Here is an 18,160-nt window from a genome sequence, read left to right as displayed (position 1 = left end):
GAAAGTACACAGTAACAAAGAAACCGATGACTTTTATAAAAAGGTGTCATGTGTGTCTCTTACTTTGCACAAAAAGTGCCAGAGATGGCTTCATTTGCAGTCACTTGAAAAGTAGGGATTCTCCAATAAATGGTAAATGGTTTAAACAAATCTGAAGAAATGCATGACATACCTGTGTGTGTGTGTGTACGCATGTATGTATATATAGGGAGAGAGAGAGCGTCAATATAAACAGACTTTATTTCAATCAAGCTGTCTTTTCTATCCTTCAGGAGCAGAATGTTCTGATCATCAGCGCTCCAGAATGTAGTGTTTTCTTGGCAAGCATCACATATTGTGATGTGTTAGCTAAAAGTTCCATATCCTAGAGACTGATATATTCCTCTGTACTTGTACCTTGGGGATTCATCAAAACCTGGCATCATAAGCAGCTTTCTACTGCCACAGACTGGACAGCAAAACAATTTAAAATATCCCAGAAAAAGAAAATAAGCATGCTTAATCAGAGCTTTCTGGACAGGAAGGACATTTGAGCAAGTGAGGAATAAGCACTGCTTTTGTTAATTTGCATAGGCAGAATAGAGACTTCTGGGAAAAGGCCGAAATTACAGTCACAGAAAATGGCTGCATCTATAGAGAACGCTAAGAAGTGTTGGCAGCTTTTCCTCTGACCCTGGCCACTTTTACAAGCAATCCTATGATAGTCAGCAGGACCCACCCTAAAAAGGAAGGGGCATCCACTTGGACCCTTTCCACCTTTTCTAAATCTCGCCTGATCGAGCACTGATTGAGCAGATAAGCACATGTAATTCTCATTTCAGAAAGGTATTGGTTAGCTTGCTGCTAGCAGCTCAGTTATGTTATGATGTTAGAGGCTATGCAAGGAATGCTTTAGTCCAGCGATATGCAGTTTTTATTGCGCCTTGCCTTCAGCAGGAAGATCTTTAGCTTGAATCTGTGGCCTAGGTATTCACCTTGGTATTTCTTTTGGCACAAAGTGAAGGAGTATTTGAGAGAAAATGCACAATGTGTTTCTTATGCTGTTATGAACAACTTGTTACTCTTTCTCATTAAGCTTCAGCCACTGCAGAAATATATAAATAAGGGCTGACTTCCTGTAAGACGTGTCCAAAGCTGGGACGGAATAAAAGGAGACACTTGTAAATGATAGTGCTATCGTTTGAGAAAGGGTAAGTTGAGACTGACTTTCATGCGTATTCACAGACCAAGCATCATAAAGATACCAGCATGATCTTCATTGCGGGCTTAGAGCCGTTATTAGCTTTTGAGAGGTAAGAGGATTTTGAGGGCTCGTTGGTCTAGGGGTATGATTCTCGCTTTGGGTGCGAGAGGTCCTGGGTTCAAATCCCGGACGAGCCCTTTTCTTGGTACTCTTTTCAAGTTGTTTTGAAGTTTGCGTTTCAAAACCAACATCAATTTTTTCTTTGCAGTAGTGGATAATTCTTTGCTAGAGTCTCATGCTTCAGCCCTGCCCAGTCTGAGCTAATACCAAACATCTGGTCTTGCATGGCATGTACGAGCGTTCAGCTAGGGATGTCGGGCAGGTTGCATGAAAGAAATCTAAAGCCAGAGGCCCATGGAATAGCCAGTTCGGAGCAGTTTCATTACAGAAAAATCAACTGTAGGTATCTGTTTCTGTAGTGTAGTGGTTATCACGTTCGCCTCACACGCGAAAGGTCCCCGGTTCGAAACCGGGCAGAAACAGTTGTTATATTGTGTTGGCTACAATGTTGATAGGTGCCGTTTTGCCATGGAATTGTCCAAGCCCTGAAGATTATTTCATGCAATCTCGTTCCAAGAAAGGGAATTCTCTCAAAACACTAAAGTAATCGGCGTGTGGATGTATCTGTTGGTTCTCAGACCTTGCTTTCTAAAGAGCCCTGCAATCGGTTCACTGCTCACCTAGAACAAGCATTAACATGGAGAATTGTTGGCACCAACGGGAATCTTATTTTAGTGGAGTGTTTCTGGCTTTGAGTGCAGAGGCCCTCGGCTCAATTCCAAGATGATCCTTCTCAAGGTGATGATACAAATGCATTGTCACCTTTACGTTTAATGTCAGAATCATTTATTTCCAGTTGGTGGTGTAAGAATGTTTGCAACAGTATGGCGATTTTTCCTAGCCATGCATGAATGAAAGCATATCACTCGCCTTTAGGTGTTTTTCTAATACATTGATATTTGCATCTTCCTTCCTAGCCTGCATGTTTGACTATCTTACAGGCTGCATGTAATAAGTATCACATCAGGGCCCTTCTTCTACTCAATTCACAACTGTTCTATCACGACATAGATAAGAAAGCTGCATCTGCTTTTGTTGTGTAGTGGTAATCAGGTTTACCTGACGTGTGAAAGCCCCATGCTTTGAAAGTACACAGTAACAAAGAAACCGATGACTTTTATAAAAAGGTGTCATGTGCGTCTCTTACTTTGCACAAAAAGTGCCAGAGATGACTTCATTTGCAGTCACTTGAAAAGTAGGGATTCTCCAATAAATGGTAAATGGTTGAAACAAATCTGAAGAAATGCATGACATACCTGTGTGTGTGTGTGTACGCATGTATGTATATATAGGGAGAGAGAGAGCGTCAATATAAACAGACTTTATTTCAATCAAGCTGTCTTTTCTATCCTTCAGGAGCAGAATGTTCTGATCATCAGCGCTCCAGAATGTAGTGTTTTCTTGGCAAGCATCACATATTGTGATGTGTTAGCTAAAAGTTCCATATCCTAGAGACTGATATATTCCTCTGTACTTGTACCTTGGGGATTCATCAAAACCTGGCATCATAAGCAGCTTTCTACTGCCACAGACTGGACAGCGAAACAATTTAAAATATCCCAGAAAAAGAAAATAAGCATGCTTAATCAGAGCTTTCTGGACAGGAAGGACCTTTGAGCAAGTGAGGAATAAGCACTGCTTTTGTTAATTTGCATAGGCAGAATAGAGACTTCTGGGAAAAGGCCGAAATTACAGTCACAGAAAATGGCTGCATCTATAGAGAACGCTAAGAAGTGTTGGCAGCTTTTCCTCTGACCCTGACCACTTTTACAAGCAATCCTATGATAGTCAGCAGGACCCACCCTAAAAAGGAAGGGGCATCCACTTGGACCCTTTCCACCTTTTCTAAATCTCGCCTGATTGAGCACTGATTGAGCAGATAAGCACATGTCATTCTCATTTCAGAAAGGTATTGGTTAGCTTGCTGCTAGCAGCTCAGTTATGTTATGATGTTAGAGGCTATGCAAGGAATGCTTTAGTCCAGCGATATGCAGTTTTTATTGCGCCTTGCCTTCACCAGGAAGATCTTTAGCTTGAATCTGTGGCCTAGGTATTCACCTTGGTATTTCTTTTGGCACAAAGTGAAGGAGTATTTGAGAGAAAATGCACAATGTGTTTCTTATGTTGTTATGAACAACTTGTTACTCTTTCTCATTAAGCTTCAGCCACTGCAGAAATATATAAATAAGGGCTGACTTCCTGTAAGACGTGTCCAAAGCTGGGACGGAATAAAAGGAGACACTTGTAAATGATAGTGCTATCGTTTGAGAAAGGGTAAGTTGAGACTGACTTTCATGCGTATTCACAGACCAAGCATCATAAAGATACCAGCATGATCTTCATTGCGGGCTTAGAGCCGGTATTAGCTTTTGAGAGGTAAGAGGATTTTGAGGGCTCGTTGGTCTAGGGGTATGATTCTCGCTTTGGGTGCGAGAGGTCCCGGGTTCAAATCCCGGACGAGCCCTTTTCTTGGTACTCTTTTCAAGTTGGTTTGAAGTTTGCGTTTCAAAACCAACATCAATTTTTTCTTTGCAGTAGTGGATAATTCTTTGCTAGAGTCTCATGCTTCAGCCCTGCCCAGTCTGAGCTAATACCAAACATCTGGTCTTGCATGGCATGTACGAGCGTTCAGCTAGGGATGTCGGGCAGGTTGCATGAAAGAAATCTAAAGCCAGAGGCCCATGGAATAGCCAGTTCGGAGCAGTTTCATTACAGAAAAATCAACTGTAGGTATCTGTTTCTGTAGTGTAGTGGTTATCAAGTTCGCCTCACACGCGAAAGGTCCTTGGTTCGAAACCGGGCAGAAACAGTTGTTATATTGTGTTGGCTACAATGTTGATAGGTGCCGTTTTGCCATGGAATTGTCCAAGCCCTGAAGATTATTTCATACAATCTCGTTCCAAGAAAGGGAATTCTCTCAAAACACTAAAGTAATCGGCGTGTGGATGTATCTGTTGGTTCTCAGACCTTGCTTTCAAAAGAGCCCTGCAATCGGTTCACTGCTCACCTAGAACAAGCATTAACATGGAGAATTGTTGGCACCAACAGGAATCTTATTTTAGTGGAGTGTTTCTGGCTTTGAGTGCAGAGGCCCTCGGCTCAATTCCAAGATGATCCTTCTCAAGGTGATGATACAAATGCATTCTCACCTTTACGTTTAATGTCAGAATCATTTATTTCCAGTTGGTGGTGTAAGAATGTTTGCAACAGTATGGCGATTTTTCCTAGCCATGCATGAATGAAAGCATATCACTCGCCTTTAGGTGTTTTTCTAATACATTGATATTTGCATCTTCCTTCCTAGCCTGCATGTTTGACTATCTTACAGGCTGCATGTAATAAGTATCACATCAGGGCCCTTCTTCTATTCAATTCACAACTGTTCTATCACGACATAGATAAGAAAGCTGCATCTGCTTTTGTTGTGTAGTGGTAATCAGGTTTACCTGACGTGTGAAAGCCCCATGCTTTGAAAGTACACAGTAACAAAGAAACCGATGACTTTTATAATAAGGTGTCATGTGTGTCTCTTACTTTGCACAAAAAGTGCCAGAGATGACTTCATTTGCAGTCACTTGAAAAGTAGGGATTCTCCAATAAATGGTAAATGGTTGAAACAAATCTGAAGAAATGCATGACATACCTGTGTGTGTGTGTGTATGCATGTATGTATATATAGGGAGAGAGAGAGCGTCAATATAAACAGACTTTATTTCAATCAAGCTGTCTTTTCTATCCTTCAGGAGCAGAATGTTCTGATCATCAGCGCTCCAGAATGTAGTGTTTTCTTGGCAAGCATCACATATTGTGATGTGTTAGCTAAAAGTTCCATATCCTAGAGACTGATATATTCCTCTGTACTTGTACCTTGGGGATTCATCAAAACCTGGCATCATAAGCAGCTTTCTACTGCCACAGACTGGACAGCGAAACAATTTAAAATATCCCAGAAAAAGAAAATAAGCATGCTTAATCAGAGCTTTCTGGACAGGAAGGACCTTTGAGCAAGTGAGGAATAAGCACTGCTTTTGTTAATTTGCATAGGCAGAATAGAGACTTCTGGGAAAAGGCCGAAATTACAGTCACAGAAAATGGCTGCATCTATAGAGAACGCTAAGAAGTGTTGGCAGCTTTTCCTCTGACCCTGGCCACTTTTACAAGCAATCCTATGATAGTCAGCAGGACCCACCCTAAAAAGGAAGGGGCATCCACTTGGACCCTTTCCACCTTTTCTAAATCTCGCCTGATCGAGCCTAATTGAGCACTGATTGAGCAGATAAGCACATGTCATTCTCATTTCAGAAAGGTATTGGTTAGCTTGCTGCTAGCAGCTCAGTTATGTTATGATGTTAGAGGCTATGCAAGGAATGCTTTAGTCCAGCGATATGCAGTTTTTATTGCGCCTTGCATTCAGCAGGAAGATCTTTAGCTTGAATCTGTGGCCTAGGTATTCACCTTGGTATTTCTTTTGGCACAAAGTGAAGGAGTATTTAAGAGAAAATGCACAATGTGTTTCTTATGTTGTTATGAACAACTTGTTACTCTTTCTCATTAAGCTTCAGCCACTGAAGAAATATATAAATAAGGGCTGACTTCCTGTAAGACGTGTCCAAAGCTGGGACGGAATAAAAGGAGACACTTGTAAATGATAGTGCTATCGTTTGAGAAAGGGTAAGTTGAGACTGACTTTCATGCGTATTCACAGACCAAGCATCATAAAGATACCAGCATGATCTTCATTGCGGGCTTAGAGCCGGTATTAGCTTTTGAGAGGTAAGAGGATTTTGAGGGCTCGTTGGTCTAGGGGTATGATTCTCGCTTTGGGTGCGAGAGGTCCCGGGTTCAAATCCCGGACGAGCCCTTTTCTTGGTACTCTTTTCAAGTTGTTTTGAAGTTTGCGTTTCAAAACCAACATCAATTTTTTCTTTGCAGTAGTGGATAATTCTTTGCTAGAGTCTCATGCTTCAGCCCTGCCCAGTCTGAGCTAATACCAAACATCTGGTCTTGCATGGCATGTACGAGCGTTCAGCTAGGGATGTCGGGCAGGTTGCATGAAAGAAATCTAAAGCCAGAGGCCCATGGAATAGCCAGTTCAGAGCAGTTTCATTACAGAAAAATCAACTGTAGGTATCTGTTTCTGTAGTGTAGTGGTTATCACGTTTGCCTCACACGCGAAAGGTCCCCGGTTCGAAACCGGGCAGAAACAGTTGTTATATTGTGTTGGCTACAATGTTGATAGGTGCCGTTTTGCCATGGAATTGTCCAAGCCCTGAAGATTATTTCATGCAATCTCGTTCCAAGAAAGGGAATTCTCTCAAAACACTAAAGTAATCGGCGTGTGGATGTATCTGTTGGTTCTCAGACCTTGCTTTCAAAAGAGCCCTGCAATCGGTTCACTGCTCACCTAGAACAAGCATTAACATGGAGAATTGTTGGCACCAACAGGAATCTTATTTTAGTGGAGTGTTTCTGGCTTTGAGTGCAGAGGCCCTCGGCTCAATTCCAAGATGATCCTTCTCAAGGTGATGATACAAATGCATTGTCACCTTTACGTTTAATGTCAGAATCATTTATTTCCAGTTGGTGGTGTAAGAATGTTTGCAACAGTATGGCGATTTTTCCTAGCCATGCATGAATGAAAGCATATCACTCGCCTTTAGGTGTTTTTCTAATACATTGATATTTGCATCTTCCTTCCTAGCCTGCATGTTTGACTATCTTACAGGCTGCATGTAATAAGTATCACATCAGGGCCCTTCTTCTACTCAATTCACAACTGTTCTATCACGACATAGATAAGAAAGCTGCATCTGCTTTTGTTGTGTAGTGGTAATCAGGTTTACCTGACGTGTGAAAGCCCCATGCTTTGAAAGTACCAAGTAACAAAGAAACCGATGACTTTTATAAAAAGGTGTCATGTGTGTCTCTTACTTTGCACAAAAAGTGCCAGAGATGACTTCATTTGCAGTCACTTGAAAAGTAGGGATTCTCCAATAAATGGTAAATGGTTGAAACAAATCTGAAGAAATGCATGACATACCTGTGTGTGTGTGTGTACGCATGTATGTATATATAGGGAGAGAGAGAGCGTCAATATAAACAGACTTTATTTCAATCAAGCTGTCTTTTCTATCCTTCAGGAGCAGAATGTTCTGATCATCAGCGCTCCAGAATGTAGTGTTTTCTTGGCAAGCATCACATATTGTGATGTTTTAGCTAAAAGTTCCATATCCTAGAGACTGATATATTCCTCTGTACTTGTACCTTGGGGATTCATCAAAACCTGGCATCATAAGCAGCTTTCTACTGCCACAGACTGGACAGCGAAACAATTTAAAATATCCCAGAAAAAGAAAATAAGCATGCTTAATCAGAGCTTTCTGGACAGGAAGGACATTTGAGCAAGTGAGGAATAAGCACTGCTTTTGTTAATTTGCATAGGCAGAATAGAGACTTCTGGGAAAAGGCCGAAATTACAGTCACAGAAAATGGCTGCATCTATAGAGAACGCTAAGAAGTGTTGGCAGCTTTTCCTCTGACCCTGGCCACTTTTACAAGCAATCCTATGATAGTCAGCAGGACCCACCCTAAAAAGGAAGGGGCATCCACTTGGACCCTTTCCACCTTTTCTAAATCTCGCCTGATCGAGCCCTGATCGAGCCGATAAGCACATGTCATTCTCATTTCAGAAAGGTATTGGTTAGCTTGCTGCTAGCAGCTCAGTTATGTTATGATGTTAGAGGCTATGCAAGGAATGCTTTAGTCCAGCGATATGCAGTTTTTATTGCGCCTTGCATTCAGCAGGAAGATCTTTAGCTTGAATCTGTGGCCTAGGTATTCACCTTGGTATTTTTTTTGGCACAAAGTGAAGGAGTATTTGAGAGAAAATGCACAATGTGTTTCTTATGTTGTTATGAACAACTTGTTACTCTTTCTCATTAAGCTTCAGCCACTGCAGAAATATATAAATAAGGGCTGACTTCCTGTAAGACGTGTCCAAAGCTGGGACGGAATAAAAGGAGACACTTGTAAATGATAGTGCTATCGTTTGAGAAAGGGTAAGTTGAGACTGACTTTCATGCGTATTCACAGACCAAGCATCATAAAGATACCAGCATGATCTTCATTGCGGGCTTAGAGCCGGTATTAGCTTTTGAGAGGTAAGAGGATTTTGAGGGCTCGTTGGTCTAGGGGTATGATTCTCGCTTTGGGTGCGAGAGGTCCCAGGTTCAAATCCCGGACGAGCCCTTTTCTTGGTACTCTTTTCAAGTTGTTTTGAAGTTTGCGTTTCAAAACCAACATCAATTTTTTCTTTGCAGTAGTGGATAATTCTTTGCTAGAGTCTCATGCTTCAGCCCTGCCCAGTCTGAGCTAATACCAAACATCTGGTCTTGCATGGCATGTACGAGCGTTCAGCTAGGGATGTCGGGCAGGTTGCATGAAAGAAATCTAAAGCCAGAGGCCCATGGAATAGCCAGTTCGGAGCAGTTTCATTACAGAAAAATCAACTGTAGGTATCTGTTTCTGTAGTGTAGTGGTTATCACGTTCGCCTCACACGCGAAAGGTCCCCGGTTCGAAACCGGGCAGAAACAGTTGTTATATTGTGTTGGCTACAATGTTGATAGGTGCCGTTTTGCCATGGAATTGTCCAAGCCCTGAAGATTATTTCATGCAATCTCGTTCCAAGAAAGGGAATTCTCTCAAAACACTAAAGTAATCGGCGTGTGGATGTATCTGTTGGTTCTCAGACCTTGCTTTCAAAAGAGCCCTGCAATCGGTTCACTGCTCACCTAGAACAAGCATTAACATGGAGAATTGTTGGCACCAACAGGAATCTTATTTTAGTGGAGTGTTTCTGGCTTTGAGTGCAGAGGCCCTCGGCTCAATTCCAAGATGATCCTTCTCAAGGTGATGATACAAATGCATTGTCACCTTTACGTTTAATGTCAGAATCATTTATTTCCAGTTGGTGGTGTAAGAATGTTTGCAACAGTATGGCGATTTTTCCTAGCCATGCATGAATGAAAGCATATCACTCGCCTTTAGGTGTTTTTCTAATACATTGATATTTGCATCTTCCTTCCTAGCCTGCATGTTTGACTATCTTACAGGCTGCATGTAATAAGTATCACATCAGGGCCCTTCTTCTACTCAATTCACAACTGTTCTATCACGACATAGATAAGAAAGCTGCATCTGCTTTTGTTGTGTAGTGGTAATCAGGTTTACCTGACGTGTGAAAGCCCCATGCTTTGAAAGTACCAAGTAACAAAGAAACCGATGACTTTTATAAAAAGGTGTCATGTGTGTCTCTTACTTTGCACAAAAAGTGCCAGAGATGACTTCATTTGCAGTCACTTGAAAAGTAGGGATTCTCCAATAAATGGTAAATGGTTGAAACAAATCTGAAGAAATGCATGACATACCTGTGTGTGTGTGTGTACGCATGTATGTATATATAGGGAGAGAGAGAGCGTCAATATAAACAGACTTTATTTCAATCAAGCTGTCTTTTCTATCCTTCAGGAGCAGAATGTTCTGATCATCAGCGCTCCAGAATGTAGTGTTTTCTTGGCAAGCATCACATATTGTGATGTTTTAGCTAAAAGTTCCATATCCTAGAGACTGATATATTCCTCTGTACTTGTACCTTGGGGATTCATCAAAACCTGGCATCATAAGCAGCTTTCTACTGCCACAGACTGGACAGCGAAACAATTTAAAATATCCCAGAAAAAGAAAATAAGCATGCTTAATCAGAGCTTTCTGGACAGGAAGGACATTTGAGCAAGTGAGGAATAAGCACTGCTTTTGTTAATTTGCATAGGCAGAATAGAGACTTCTGGGAAAAGGCCGAAATTACAGTCACAGAAAATGGCTGCATCTATAGAGAACGCTAAGAAGTGTTGGCAGCTTTTCCTCTGACCCTGGCCACTTTTACAAGCAATCCTATGATAGTCAGCAGGACCCACCCTAAAAAGGAAGGGGCATCCACTTGGACCCTTTCCACCTTTTCTAAATCTCGCCTGATCGAGCCCTGATCGAGCCGATAAGCACATGTCATTCTCATTTCAGAAAGGTATTGGTTAGCTTGCTGCTAGCAGCTCAGTTATGTTATGATGTTAGAGGCTATGCAAGGAATGCTTTAGTCCAGCGATATGCAGTTTTTATTGCGCCTTGCATTCAGCAGGAAGATCTTTAGCTTGAATCTGTGGCCTAGGTATTCACCTTGGTATTTTTTTTGGCACAAAGTGAAGGAGTATTTGAGAGAAAATGCACAATGTGTTTCTTATGTTGTTATGAACAACTTGTTACTCTTTCTCATTAAGCTTCAGCCACTGCAGAAATATATAAATAAGGGCTGACTTCCTGTAAGACGTGTCCAAAGCTGGGACGGAATAAAAGGAGACACTTGTAAATGATAGTGCTATCGTTTGAGAAAGGGTAAGTTGAGACTGACTTTCATGCGTATTCACAGACCAAGCATCATAAAGATACCAGCATGATCTTCATTGCGGGCTTAGAGCCGGTATTAGCTTTTGAGAGGTAAGAGGATTTTGAGGGCTCGTTGGTCTAGGGGTATGATTCTCGCTTTGGGTGCGAGAGGTCCCAGGTTCAAATCCCGGACGAGCCCTTTTCTTGGTACTCTTTTCAAGTTGTTTTGAAGTTTGCGTTTCAAAACCAACATCAATTTTTTCTTTGCAGTAGTGGATAATTCTTTGCTAGAGTCTCATGCTTCAGCCCTGCCCAGTCTGAGCTAATACCAAACATCTGGTCTTGCATGGCATGTACGAGCGTTCAGCTAGGGATGTCGGGCAGGTTGCATGAAAGAAATCTAAAGCCAGAGGCCCATGGAATAGCCAGTTCGGAGCAGTTTCATTACAGAAAAATCAACTGTAGGTATCTGTTTCTGTAGTGTAGTGGTTATCACGTTCGCCTCACACGCGAAAGGTCCCCGGTTCGAAACCGGGCAGAAACAGTTGTTATATTGTGTTGGCTACAATGTTGATAGGTGCCGTTTTGCCATGGAATTGTCCAAGCCCTGAAGATTATTTCATGCAATCTCGTTCCAAGAAAGGGAATTCTCTCAAAACACTAAAGTAATCGGCGTGTGGATGTATCTGTTGGTTCTCAGACCTTGCTTTCAAAAGAGCCCTGCAATCGGTTCACTGCTCACCTAGAACAAGCATTAACATGGAGAATTGTTGGCACCAACAGGAATCTTATTTTAGTGGAGTGTTTCTGGCTTTGAGTGCAGAGGCCCTCGGCTCAATTCCAAGATGATCCTTCTCAGGGTGATGATACAAATGCATTGTCACCTTTACGTTTAATGTCAGAATCATTTATTTCCAGTTGGTGGTGTAAGAATGTTTGCAACAGTATGGCGATTTTTCCTAGCCATGCATGAATGAAAGCATATCACTCGCCTTTAGGTGTTTTTCTAATACATTGATATTTGCATCTTCCTTCCTAGCCTGCATGTTTGACTATCTTACAGGCTGCATGTAATAAGTATCACATCAGGGCCCTTCTTCTACTCAATTCACAACTGTTCTATCACGACATAGATAAGAAAGCTGCATCTGCTTTTGTTGTGTAGTGGTAATCAGGTTTACCTGACGTGTGAAAGCCCCATGCTTTGAAAGTACACAGTAACAAAGAAACCGATGACTTTTATAAAAAGGTGTCATGTGTGTCTCTTACTTTGCACAAAAAGTGCCAGAGATGACTTCATTTGCAGTCACTTGAAAAGTAGGGATTCTCCAATAAATGGTAAATGGTTGAAACAAATCTGAAGAAATGCATGACATACCTGTGTGTGTGTGTGTATGCATGTATGTATATATAGGGAGAGAGAGAGCGTCAATATAAACAGACTTTATTTCAATCAAGCTGTCTTTTCTATCCTTCAGGAGCAGAATGTTCTGATCATCAGCGCTCCAGAATGTAGTGTTTTCTTGGCAAGCATCACATATTGTGATGTGTTAGCTAAAAGTTCCATATCCTAGAGACTGATATATTCCTCTGTACTTGTACCTTGGGGATTCATCAAAACCTGGCATCATAAGCAGCTTTCTACTGCCACAGACTGGACAGCGAAACAATTTAAAATATCCCAGAAAAAGAAAATAAGCATGCTTAATCAGAGCTTTCTGGACAGGAAGGACATTTGAGCAAGTGAGGAATAAGCACTGCTTTTGTTAATTTGCATAGGCAGAATAGAGACTTCTGGGAAAAGGCCGAAATTACAGTCACAGAAAATGGCTGCATCTATAGAGAACGCTAAGAAGTGTTGGCAGCTTTTCCTCTGACCCTGGCCACTTTTACAAGCAATCCTATGATAGTCAGCAGGACCCACCCTAAAAAGGAAGGGGCATCCACTTGGACCCTTTCCACCTTTTCTAAATCTCGCCTGATCGAGCCCTGATCGAGCCGATAAGCACATGTCATTCTCATTTCAGAAAGGTATTGGTTAGCTTGCTGCTAGCAGCTCAGTTATGTTATGATGTTAGAGGCTATGCAAGGAATGCTTTAGTCCAGCGATATGCAGTTTTTATTGCGCCTTGCATTCAGCAGGAAGATCTTTAGCTTGAATCTGTGGCCTAGGTATTCACCTTGGTATTTTTTTTGGCACAAAGTGAAGGAGTATTTGAGAGAAAATGCACAATGTGTTTCTTATGTTGTTATGAACAACTTGTTACTCTTTCTCATTAAGCTTCAGCCACTGCAGAAATATATAAATAAGGGCTGACTTCCTGTAAGACGTGTCCAAAGCTGGGACGGAATAAAAGGAGACACTTGTAAATGATAGTGCTATCGTTTGAGAAAGGGTAAGTTGAGACTGACTTTCATGCGTATTCACAGACCAAGCATCATAAAGATACCAGCATGATCTTCATTGCGGGCTTAGAGCCGGTATTAGCTTTTGAGAGGTAAGAGGATTTTGAGGGCTCGTTGGTCTAGGGGTATGATTCTCGCTTTGGGTGCGAGAGGTCCCAGGTTCAAATCCCGGACGAGCCCTTTTCTTGGTACTCTTTTCAAGTTGTTTGGAAGTTTGCGTTTCAAAACCAACATCAATTTTTTCTTTGCAGTAGTGGATAATTCTTTGCTAGAGTCTCATGCTTCAGCCCTGCCCAGTCTGAGCTAATACCAAACATCTGGTCTTGCATGGCATGTACGAGCGTTCAGCTAGGGATGTCGGGCAGGTTGCATGAAAGAAATCTAAAGCCAGAGGCCCATGGAATAGCCAGTTCGGAGCAGTTTCATTACAGAAAAATCAACTGTAGGTATCTGTTTCTGTAGTGTAGTGGTTATCACGTTCGCCTCACACGCGAAAGGTCCCCGGTTCGAAACCGGGCAGAAACAGTTGTTATATTGTGTTGGCTACAATGTTGATAGGTGCCGTTTTGCCATGGAATTGTCCAAGCCCTGAAGATTATTTCATGCAATCTCGTTCCAAGAAAGGGAATTCTCTCAAAACACTAAAGTAATCGGCGTGTGGATGTATCTGTTGGTTCTCAGACCTTGCTTTCAAAAGAGCCCTGCAATCGGTTCACTGCTCACCTAGTACAAGCATTAACATGGAGAATTGTTGGCACCAACAGGAATCTTATTTTAGTGGAGTGTTTCTGGCTTTGAGTGCAGAGGCCCTCGGCTCAATTCCAAGATGATCCTTCTCAGGGTGATGATACAAATGCATTGTCACCTTTACGTTTAATGTCAGAATCATTTATTTCCAGTTGGTGGTGTAAGAATGTTTGCAACAGTATGGCGATTTTTCCTAGCCATGCATGAATGAAAGCATATCACTCGCCTTTAGGTGTTTTTCTAATACATTGATATTTGCATCTTCCTTCCTAGCCTGCATGTTTGACTATCTTACAGGCTGCATGTAATAAGTATCACATCAGGGCCCTTCTTCTACTCAATTCACAACTGTTCTATCACGACATAGATAAGAAAGCTGCATCTGCTTTTGTTGTGTAGTGGTAATCAGGTTTACCTGACGTGTGAAAGCCCCATGCTTTGAAAGTACACAGTAACAAAGAAACCGATGACTTTTATAAAAAGGTGTCATGTGTGTCTCTTACTTTGCACAAAAAGTGCCAGAGATGACTTCATTTGCAGTCACTTGAAAAGTAGGGATTCTCCAATAAATGGTAAATGGTTGAAACAAATCTGAAGAAATGCATGACATACCTGTGTGTGTGTGTGTATGCATGTATGTATATATAGGGAGAGAGAGAGCGTCAATATAAACAGACTTTATTTCAATCAAGCTGTCTTTTCTATCCTTCAGGAGCAGAATGTTCTGATCATCAGCGCTCCAGAATGTAGTGTTTTCTTGGCAAGCATCACATATTGTGATGTGTTAGCTAAAAGTTCCATATCCTAGAGACTGATATATTCCTCTGTACTTGTACCTTGGGGATTCATCAAAACCTGGCATCATAAGCAGCTTTCTACTGCCACAGACTGGACAGCGAAACAATTTAAAATATCCCAGAAAAAGAAAATAAGCATGCTTAATCAGAGCTTTCTGGACAGGAAGGACATTTGAGCAAGTGAGGAATAAGCACTGCTTTTGTTAATTTGCATAGGCAGAATAGAGACTTCTGGGAAAAGGCCGAAATTACAGTCACAGAAAATGGCTGCATCTATAGAGAACGCTAAGAAGTGTTGGCAGCTTTTCCTCTGACCCTGGCCACTTTTACAAGCAATCCTATGATAGTCAGCAGGACCCACCCTAAAAAGGAAGGGGCATCCACTTGGACCCTTTCCACCTTTTCTAAATCTCGCCTGATCGAGCCCTGATCGAGCCGATAAGCACATGTCATTCTCATTTCAGAAAGGTATTGGTTAGCTTGCTGCTAGCAGCTCAGTTATGTTATGATGTTAGAGGCTATGCAAGGAATGCTTTAGTCCAGCGATATGCAGTTTTTATTGCGCCTTGCATTCAGCAGGAAGATCTTTAGCTTGAATCTGTGGCCTAGGTATTCACCTTGGTATTTCTTTTGGCACAAAGTGAAGGAGTATTTAAGAGAAAATGCACAATGTGTTTCTTATGTTGTTATGAACAACTTGTTACTCTTTCTCATTAAGCTTCAGCCACTGAAGAAATATATAAATAAGGGCTGACTTCCTGTAAGACGTGTCCAAAGCTGGGACGGAATAAAAGGAGACACTTGTAAATGATAGTGCTATCGTTTGAGAAAGGGTAAGTTGAGACTGACTTTCATGCGTATTCACAGACCAAGCATCATAAAGATACCAGCATGATCTTCATTGCGGGCTTAGAGCCGGTATTAGCTTTTGAGAGGTAAGAGGATTTTGAGGGCTCGTTGGTCTAGGGGTATGATTCTCGCTTTGTGTGCGAGAGGTCCCGGGTTCAAATCCCGGACGAGCCCTTTTCTTGGTACTCTTTTCAAGTTGTTTTGAAGTTTGCGTTTCAAAACCAACATCAATTTTTTCTTTGCAGTAGTGGATAATTCTTTGCTAGAGTCTCATGCTTCAGCCCTGCCCAGTCTGAGCTAATACCAAACATCTGGTCTTGCATGGCATGTACGAGCGTTCAGCTAGGGATGTCGGGCAGGTTGCATGAAAGAAATCTAAAGCCAGAGGCCCATGGAATAGCCAGTTCGGAGCAGTTTCATTACAGAAAAATCAACTGTAGGTATCTGTTTCTGTAGTGTAGTGGTTATCACGTTCGCCTCACACGCGAAAGGTCCCCGGTTCGAAACCGGGCAGAAACAGTTGTTATATTGTGTTGGCTACAATGTAGATAGATGCCGTTTTGCCATGGAATTGTCCAAGCCCTGAAGATTATTTCATGCAATCTCGTTCCAAGAAAGGGAATTCTCTCAAAACACTAAAGTAATCGGCGTGTGGATGTATCTGTTGGTTCTCAGACCTTGCTTTCAAAAGAGCCCTGCAATCGGTTCACTGCTCACCTAGAACAAGCATTAACATGGAGAATTGTTGGCACCAACAGGAATCTTATTTTAGTGGAGTGTTTCTGGCTTTGAGTGCAGAGGCCCTCGGCTCAATTCCAAGATGATCCTTCTCAAGGTGATGATACAAATGCATTGTCACCTTTACGTTTAATGTCAGAATCATTTATTTCCAGTTGGTGGTGTAAGAATGTTTGCAACAGTATGGCGATTTTTCCTAGCCATGCATGAATGAAAGCATATCACTCGCCTTTAGGTGTTTTTCTAATACATTGATATTTGCATCTTCCTTCCTAGCCTGCATGTTTGACTATCTTACAGGCTGCATGTAATAAGTATCACATCAGGGCCCTTCTTCTACTCAATTCACAACTGTTCTATCACGACATAGATAAGAAAGCTGCATCTGCTTTTGTTGTGTAGTGGTAATCAGGTTTACCTGACGTGTGAAAGCCCCATGCTTTGAAAGTACACAGTAACAAAGAAACCGATGACTTTTATAAAAAGGTGTCATGTGTGTCTCTTACTTTGCACAAAAAGTGCCAGAGATGACTTCATTTGCAGTCACTTGAAAAGTAGGGATTCTCCAATAAATGGTAAATGGTTGAAACAAATCTGAAGAAATGCATGACATACCTGTGTGTGTGTGTGTACGCATGTATGTATATATAGGGAGAGAGAGAGCGTCAATATAAACAGACTTTATTTCAATCAAGCTGTCTTTTCTATCCTTCAGGAGCAGAATGTTCTGATCATCAGCGCTCCAGAATGTAGTGTTTTCTTGGCAAGCATCACATATTGTGATGTGTTAGCTAAAAGTTCCATATCCTAGAGACTGATATATTCCTCTGTACTTGTACCTTGGGGATTCATCAAAACCTGGCATCATAAGCAGCTTTCTACTGCCACAGACTGGACAGCGAAACAATTTAAAATATCCCAGAAAAAGAAAATAAGCATGCTTAATCAGAGCTTTCTGGACAGGAAGGACATTTGAGCAAGTGAGGAATAAGCACTGCTTTTGTTAATTTGCATAGGCAGAATAGAGACTTCTGGGAAAAGGCCGAAATTACAGTCACAGAAAATGGCTGCATCTATAGAGAACGCTAAGAAGTGTTGGCAGCTTTTCCTCTGACCCTGGCCACTTTTACAAGCAATCCTATGATAGTCAGCAGGACCCACCCTAAAAAGGAAGGGGCATCCACTTGGACCCTTTCCACCTTTTCTAAATCTCGCCTGATCGAGCCTGATTGAGCACTGATTGAGCAGATAAGCACATGTCATTCTCATTTCAGAAAGGTATTGGTTAGCTTGCTGCTAGCAGCTCAGTTATGTTATGATGTTAGAGGCTATGCAAGGAATGCTTTAGTCCAGCGATATGCAGTTTTTATTGCGCCTTGCATTCAGCAGGAAGATCTTTAGCTTGAATCTGTGGCCTAGGTATTCACCTTGGTATTTCTTTTGGCACAAAGTGAAGGAGTATTTAAGAGAAAATGCACAATGTGTTTCTTATGTTGTTATGAACAACTTGTTACTCTTTCTCATTAAGCTTCAGCCACTGAAGAAATATATAAATAAGGGCTGACTTCCTGTAAGACGTGTCCAAAGCTGGGACGGAATAAAAGGAGACACTTGTAAATGATAGTGCTATCGTTTGAGAAAGGGTAAGTTGAGACTGACTTTCATGCGTATTCACAGACCAAGCATCATAAAGATACCAGCATGATCTTCATTGCGGGCTTAGAGCCGGTATTAGCTTTTGAGAGGTAAGAGGATTTTGAGGGCTCGTTGGTCTAGGGGTATGATTCTCGCTTTGGGTGCGAGAGGTCCCGGGTTCAAATCCCGGATGAGCCCTTTTCTTGGTACTCTTTTCAAGTTGTTTTGAAGTTTGCGTTTCAAAACCAA

At 41.7% G+C, this 18,160-nt stretch overlaps 8 non-coding genes across 8 annotated transcripts; all 8 read left to right on the top strand.

Annotated features, from left to right (window-relative positions):
* Positions 1-1,652: 1,652 nt before the first annotated feature.
* On the top strand, positions 1,653-1,725 carry TRNAV-CAC (transfer RNA valine (anticodon CAC)). The gene has a single exon. It is a non-coding gene; the product is annotated as a tRNA-Val (tRNA).
* Positions 1,726-3,695: 1,970 nt separating this feature from the next.
* Positions 3,696-3,767, top strand: TRNAP-UGG (transfer RNA proline (anticodon UGG)). The gene has a single exon. It is a non-coding gene; the product is annotated as a tRNA-Pro (tRNA).
* A 2,325-nt stretch (positions 3,768-6,092) lies between these two features.
* On the top strand, positions 6,093-6,164 carry TRNAP-UGG (transfer RNA proline (anticodon UGG)). Its single transcript has one exon. It is a non-coding gene; the product is annotated as a tRNA-Pro (tRNA).
* A 272-nt stretch (positions 6,165-6,436) lies between these two features.
* TRNAV-CAC (transfer RNA valine (anticodon CAC)) lies at positions 6,437-6,509 on the top strand. The gene has a single exon. It is a non-coding gene; the product is annotated as a tRNA-Val (tRNA).
* Positions 6,510-8,823: 2,314 nt separating this feature from the next.
* On the top strand, positions 8,824-8,896 carry TRNAV-CAC (transfer RNA valine (anticodon CAC)). Its single transcript has one exon. It is a non-coding gene; the product is annotated as a tRNA-Val (tRNA).
* Positions 8,897-11,210: 2,314 nt separating this feature from the next.
* Positions 11,211-11,283, top strand: TRNAV-CAC (transfer RNA valine (anticodon CAC)). Its single transcript has one exon. It is a non-coding gene; the product is annotated as a tRNA-Val (tRNA).
* A 2,314-nt stretch (positions 11,284-13,597) lies between these two features.
* TRNAV-CAC (transfer RNA valine (anticodon CAC)) lies at positions 13,598-13,670 on the top strand. The gene has a single exon. It is a non-coding gene; the product is annotated as a tRNA-Val (tRNA).
* Positions 13,671-15,984: 2,314 nt separating this feature from the next.
* Positions 15,985-16,057, top strand: TRNAV-CAC (transfer RNA valine (anticodon CAC)). Its single transcript has one exon. It is a non-coding gene; the product is annotated as a tRNA-Val (tRNA).
* Positions 16,058-18,160: the final 2,103 nt, after the last annotated feature.

This window comes from Triturus cristatus, chromosome 8, assembly GCF_964204655.1.
Source record: "Triturus cristatus chromosome 8, aTriCri1.1, whole genome shotgun sequence".
Lineage (NCBI taxonomy): Eukaryota > Metazoa > Chordata > Amphibia > Caudata > Salamandridae > Triturus > Triturus cristatus.
This window is presented reverse-complemented; position numbering and strand designations above follow the sequence as displayed.